Genomic DNA, 5,342 nt, shown 5'->3' on the forward strand with positions numbered 1-5,342 from the left:
AAATGGTTTGTTGGATCTCGATCGTAGTGATACACATATTCATAATAATGAAGCCAAAAGATGCAAAGTTAATAATGATAGTGCAACTTATTTGTGGCACTGCCGTTTAGGTCATATTGGTGTAAAGCGCATGAAGAAACTCCATACTGATGGGACTTTGGAATCACTTGATTATGAATCACTTGATGCTTGCGAACCGTGCCTCATGGGCAAGATGACTAAAACGCCGTTCTCCGGAACTATGGAGAGAGCAACAGATTTGTTGGAAATCATACATACAGATGTATGTGGTCCGATGAATATTGAGGCTCGTAGCAGGTATCATTATTTTCTGACCTTCACAGATGATTTGAGTAGATATGGGTATATCTACTTAATGAAACAAGAGTCTGAAACATTTGAAAAGTTCATATAATTTCAGAGTGAAGCAGAAAATCATCGTAACAAGAAAATAAAGTTTCTACGATCTGATCGTGGAGAAGAGTATTTAAGTTACGAGTTTGGCCTTCAGTTAAAACAATGTGGAATAGTTTCACAAATTCATGCCACCGGGAACACCACAGCATAATGGTGTGTCCGAACGTCATAACCGATACTATATTGGATATAGTGCAATCTATGATCTCTCTTACCAATTTACCACTATCGTTTTGGGGTTATGCATTAGAGACAGCTACATTCACGTTAAATAGGGCACCATCGAAATCCGTTGAGACGACGCCTTATGAACTGTGGTTTGGCAAGAAACCAAAGTTGTCGTTTCTTAAAATTTTGGAGTTGCGATGCTTATGTGAAAAAGTTTCATCCTGATAAGCTCAAAACCCAAATCGGAGAAATGTGTCTTCATAGGATACCCAAAGGAGACAGTTGGGTACACCTTCTATCACAGATCCGAAGGCAAGACATTTGTTGCTAAGAATGGATCCTTTCTAGAGAAGAAGTTTCTCTCGAAAGATGTGAGTGGGAGGAAAGTAGAACTTGATGAGGTAACTGTACCTGCTCCCTTATTGGAAAGTAGTTCATCACAGAAATCTATTCCTGTGACTCCTACACCAATTAGTGAGGAAGTTAATGATGATGATCATGTAACTTCAGATCAAGTTACTAGCAAACCTCGTAGGTAAAGCAGAGTAAGATCCGCACCAGAGTGGTACAGTAATCCTCTTCTGGAGGTTATGTTACTAGACCATGTCGAACCTACGAACTATGAGGAAGCGATGATGAGCCCAGATTCCGCAAAATGGCTTGAGGCCATGAAATCTGAGATGAGATCCATGTATAAGAACAAAGTATGGACTTTGATTGACTTGCCCAATGATCGGCGAGTCATTGAGAATAAATGGATCTTCAAGAGGAAGACGGATGTTGATAGTAGTGTCACTATCTACAAAGCTAGAATTGTCGCAAAAGGTTTTCGACAAGTTCAAGATGTTGACTACGATGAGAGTTTCTCACTCGTATCTATGCTTAAGTCTGTCCGAATCATGTTAGCAATTGCCGCATTTTATGAAATATGGCAAATGGATAAACAAAACTGCATTCCTTAATGGATTTATTAAAGAAGAGTTGTATATGATGCAACCAGGAGGTTTTGTCAATCCTAAAGGTGCTAACAAAATATGCAAGCTCCAGCGATCCATCTATGGACTGGTGCAAGCATCTCGGAGTTGGAATATACACTTTGATAAGTTGATCAAAGGATATAGTTTTATACAGACTTGCGGTGAAGCCTGTATTTACAAGAAAGTGAGTGGGAGCACTACAGCATTTCTGATAAGTATATGTGAATGACATATTGTTGATCGGAAATAATGTAGAATTATTCTGCAAAGCATAAAGGAGTGTTTTGAAAGGAGTTTTTCAAAGAAAGACCTCGGTGAAGCTGCTTACATATTGAGCATCAAGATCTATAGAGATAGATGAAGACGCTTGATAAGTTTTTCAATGAGTACATACCTTAACAAGATTTTGAAGTAGTTCAAAATAGAACAGTCAAAGAAAGAGTTCTTGCCTGTGTTACAAGGTGTGAAATTGAGTAAAGACTCAAAGCCCGACCACGGCAAAAGATAGAAAGAGAATGAAAGTCATTCCCTATGCCTTGGCCATAGGTTCTATAAAGTATGCCATGCTGTGTACCAGATCTATTGTATACCCTACACTGATTTTGGCAAGGGAGTACAATAGTGATCTAGGAGTAGATCACTGGACAGCGGTCAAAATTATCCTTAGTGGAATAAGGATATGTTTCTCGATTATGGAAGTGACAAAAGGTTCGTCGTAAAGGGTTACGTCGATGCAAGTTTTGACACTAAATCTAGATGACTCTAAGTCTCGGTCTAGATACATATTGAAAGTGGGAGCAATTAGCTAGAGTAGCTCCGTGCAGAGCATTGTAGACATAGAAATTTGCAAAATACTTACGGATCTGAATGTGACAGACCCGTTGACTAAAATTATCTCACAATCAAAACATGATCACACCTTAGTACTCTTTGGGTGTTAATCACATAGCGATGTGAACTAGATTATTGACTCTAGTAAACCCTTTGAGTGTTGGTCACATAGAGATGTGAACTATGGGTGTTAATCACATGGTGATGTGAATTATTGATGTTAAATCACATGGCGATGTGAACTAGATTATTGACTCTAGTGCAAGTGGGAGACTGAAGGAAATATGCCCTAGAGGCAATAATAAAGTATTATATATTTCCTTATATCATGATAAATGTTTATTATTCATGCTAGAATTGTATTAACCGGAAACATAATACATGTGTGAATACATAGACAAACAGAGTGTCACTAGTATGCCTCTACTTGACTAGCTCGTTAATCAAAGATGGTTATGTTTCCTAGCCATAGACATGAGTTGTCATTTGATTAACGGGATCACCTCATTAGGAGAATGACGTGATTGACATGACCCATTACGTTAGCTTAGCACCCGATCGTTTAGTATGTTGCTATTGCTTTCTTCATGACTTATACATGTTCCTATGACTATGAGATTATGCAACTCCCGTTTACCGGAGGAACACTTTGTGTGCTACCAAACGTCACAACGTAACTGGGTGATTATAAAGGTGCTCTACAGGTGTCTCCAAAGGTACTTGTTGGGTTGGCGTATTTCGAGATTAGGATTTGTCACTCCGATTGTCGGAGAGGTATCTCTGGGCCCACTCGGTAATGCACATCACTATAAGCCTTGCAAGCATTGTGACTAATGAGTTAGTTACGGGATGATGTATTACGGAACGAGTAAAGAGACTTGCCGGTAACGAGATTGAACTAGGTATCGAGATACCGACGATCGAATCTCGGGCAAGTAACATACCGATGACAAAGGGAACAACGTATGTTGTTATGCGGTCTGACCGATAAAGATCTTCGTAGAATATGTGGGAGCCAATATGGGCATCCAGGTCCCGCTATTGGTTATTGACCGGAGAGGTGTCTCGGTCATGTCTACATAGTTCTCGAACCCAAAGGGTCCGCACGCTTAAAGTTACGATGACAGTTTTATTATGAGTTTATGTATGTTGATGTACCGAAGGAGTTCGGAGTCCCGGATGAGATCGGGGACATGACGAGGAGTCTCGAAATGGTCGAGACGTAAAGATCGATATATTGGACGACTATATTCGGACTTCGGAAAGGTTCCGAGTGATTCGGGTATTTTTCGGAGTACCGGAGAGTTACGGGAATACGTATTGGGCCTTATTGGGCCATACGGGAAAGAAGGAAAAGGGCCTCAAGGGTGGCCGCACCCCTCCCCTTGGTCTGGTCCGAATTGGACTAGGGAAGGGGGGCGCCCCCTTCCTTCCTTCTCTTTTTCCCTTCCTCTTTTCCTATTCCATATGGGAGGTGGAATCCTACTAGGACTAGGGAGTCCTAGTAGGACTCCACACTTGGTGCGCCCCCTCCTAGGGCCGGCCTCCTCCTCCCTTGCTCCTTTATATACGGGGGCAGGGGGCACCCCATGGACACACTTGATATACGATATTTTAGCCGTGTGCGGTGCCCCCCTCCACCAGATTACACCTCGATAATACCGTCGCGGAGCTTAGGCGAAGCCCTGCGTCGGTGGAACATCATCATCGTCACCACGCCGTCGTGCTGACGAAACTCTCCCTCAACACTCGGCTGGATCGGAGTTCGAGGGACGTCATCGAGCTGAACGTGTGTAGAACTTCGGAGGTGCCGTGCGTTCGGTACTTGATCGGTCGGATCGTGAAGACGTACGACTACATCAACCGCGTTGTGATAACGCTTCCGCTGTCGGTCTACGAGGGTACGTGGACAACACTCTCCCCTCTCGTTGCTATGCATCACCATGATCTTGCGTGTGCGTAGGAAATTTTTGAAATTACTACGTTCCCCAACAGGCGGCGACGGCGTCCTCCGGAATGTAGTCTGCAACCTCCAGGTAAAAGAGTCGCGGGCAGGTGTGGCCGGGCGTGTAGGGCTCGTCGCAGTTGAAGCACAACCCTTGGCGGCAACGCTCGAGTAGCTCAGCCGAGGTGAGCCGGCGGAACGGGCCCGCCGTGGTCGCGGCGAGGGGTGCCACGGAAGCCGGAACAGGCCAACCCGGAGTGGAATCTGGCCAGGGTAGTGACCCAGTGGCCTGGGACGGTGACTCCTGCTGGACGGCCACCACGCGGCGCTCGAACGCGTGGGCGTAGTACATGGCCGTCTGGATATCCTGGGGTCCCTGAAGCTCCACGTCCACGCGGGTGTGATCCGGAAGTCCACCGACAAAGAGGTCGGCCCGCTGCTGCGCCGTCACGCCCGACGCGTGGCATGCCAGGGCCTGAAAACGGTCGGCGAAGCCCTGAACCGTGGAGGTGAAGAGAAGGCGGCCTAGCTCCGCCAGGCGGCTCCTGCGGATCGGGGGCCCAAAACGAAGGAGGCAGAGCTCGCGGAAGCGCACCCAAGGGGGCATGCTGCCCTCGTCCTTCTCGAGGGCGTAGTACCAGGTCTGGGCTGCACCGCGGAGGTGGTAGGATGCCAGCCAAGTGCGCTCCGACGCGAGCGTGCGCTGTCCATGGAAAAATTGCTCACACTGGTTGAGCCAGTTAAGCGGGTCCTCCGTGTCGTCATAAGTGGCGAAGTCGATCTTGGCTAACCGTGGCGGCGTCTGGGTCAGCGCGCCATGGCCGATCGGCTCGACGGTGCGGAGCAGTGATGATGACGGCGCCCGGTCAATGGTGGGGAGACCCTCATAGGCCCCTGCGGACGAGGCCCCACACTGCAGCGTGGGTACCGGTGGGTCCCCGGCCTCCGTGTAAACTGGCGGTGGCGACGTCCCGGTTAGCCAGCCGGGATCTGGGACGGTGATG

The sequence above is a fragment of the Triticum aestivum genome, chromosome 7D (assembly GCF_018294505.1).
Source record: "Triticum aestivum cultivar Chinese Spring chromosome 7D, IWGSC CS RefSeq v2.1, whole genome shotgun sequence".
NCBI lineage: Eukaryota > Viridiplantae > Streptophyta > Magnoliopsida > Poales > Poaceae > Triticum > Triticum aestivum.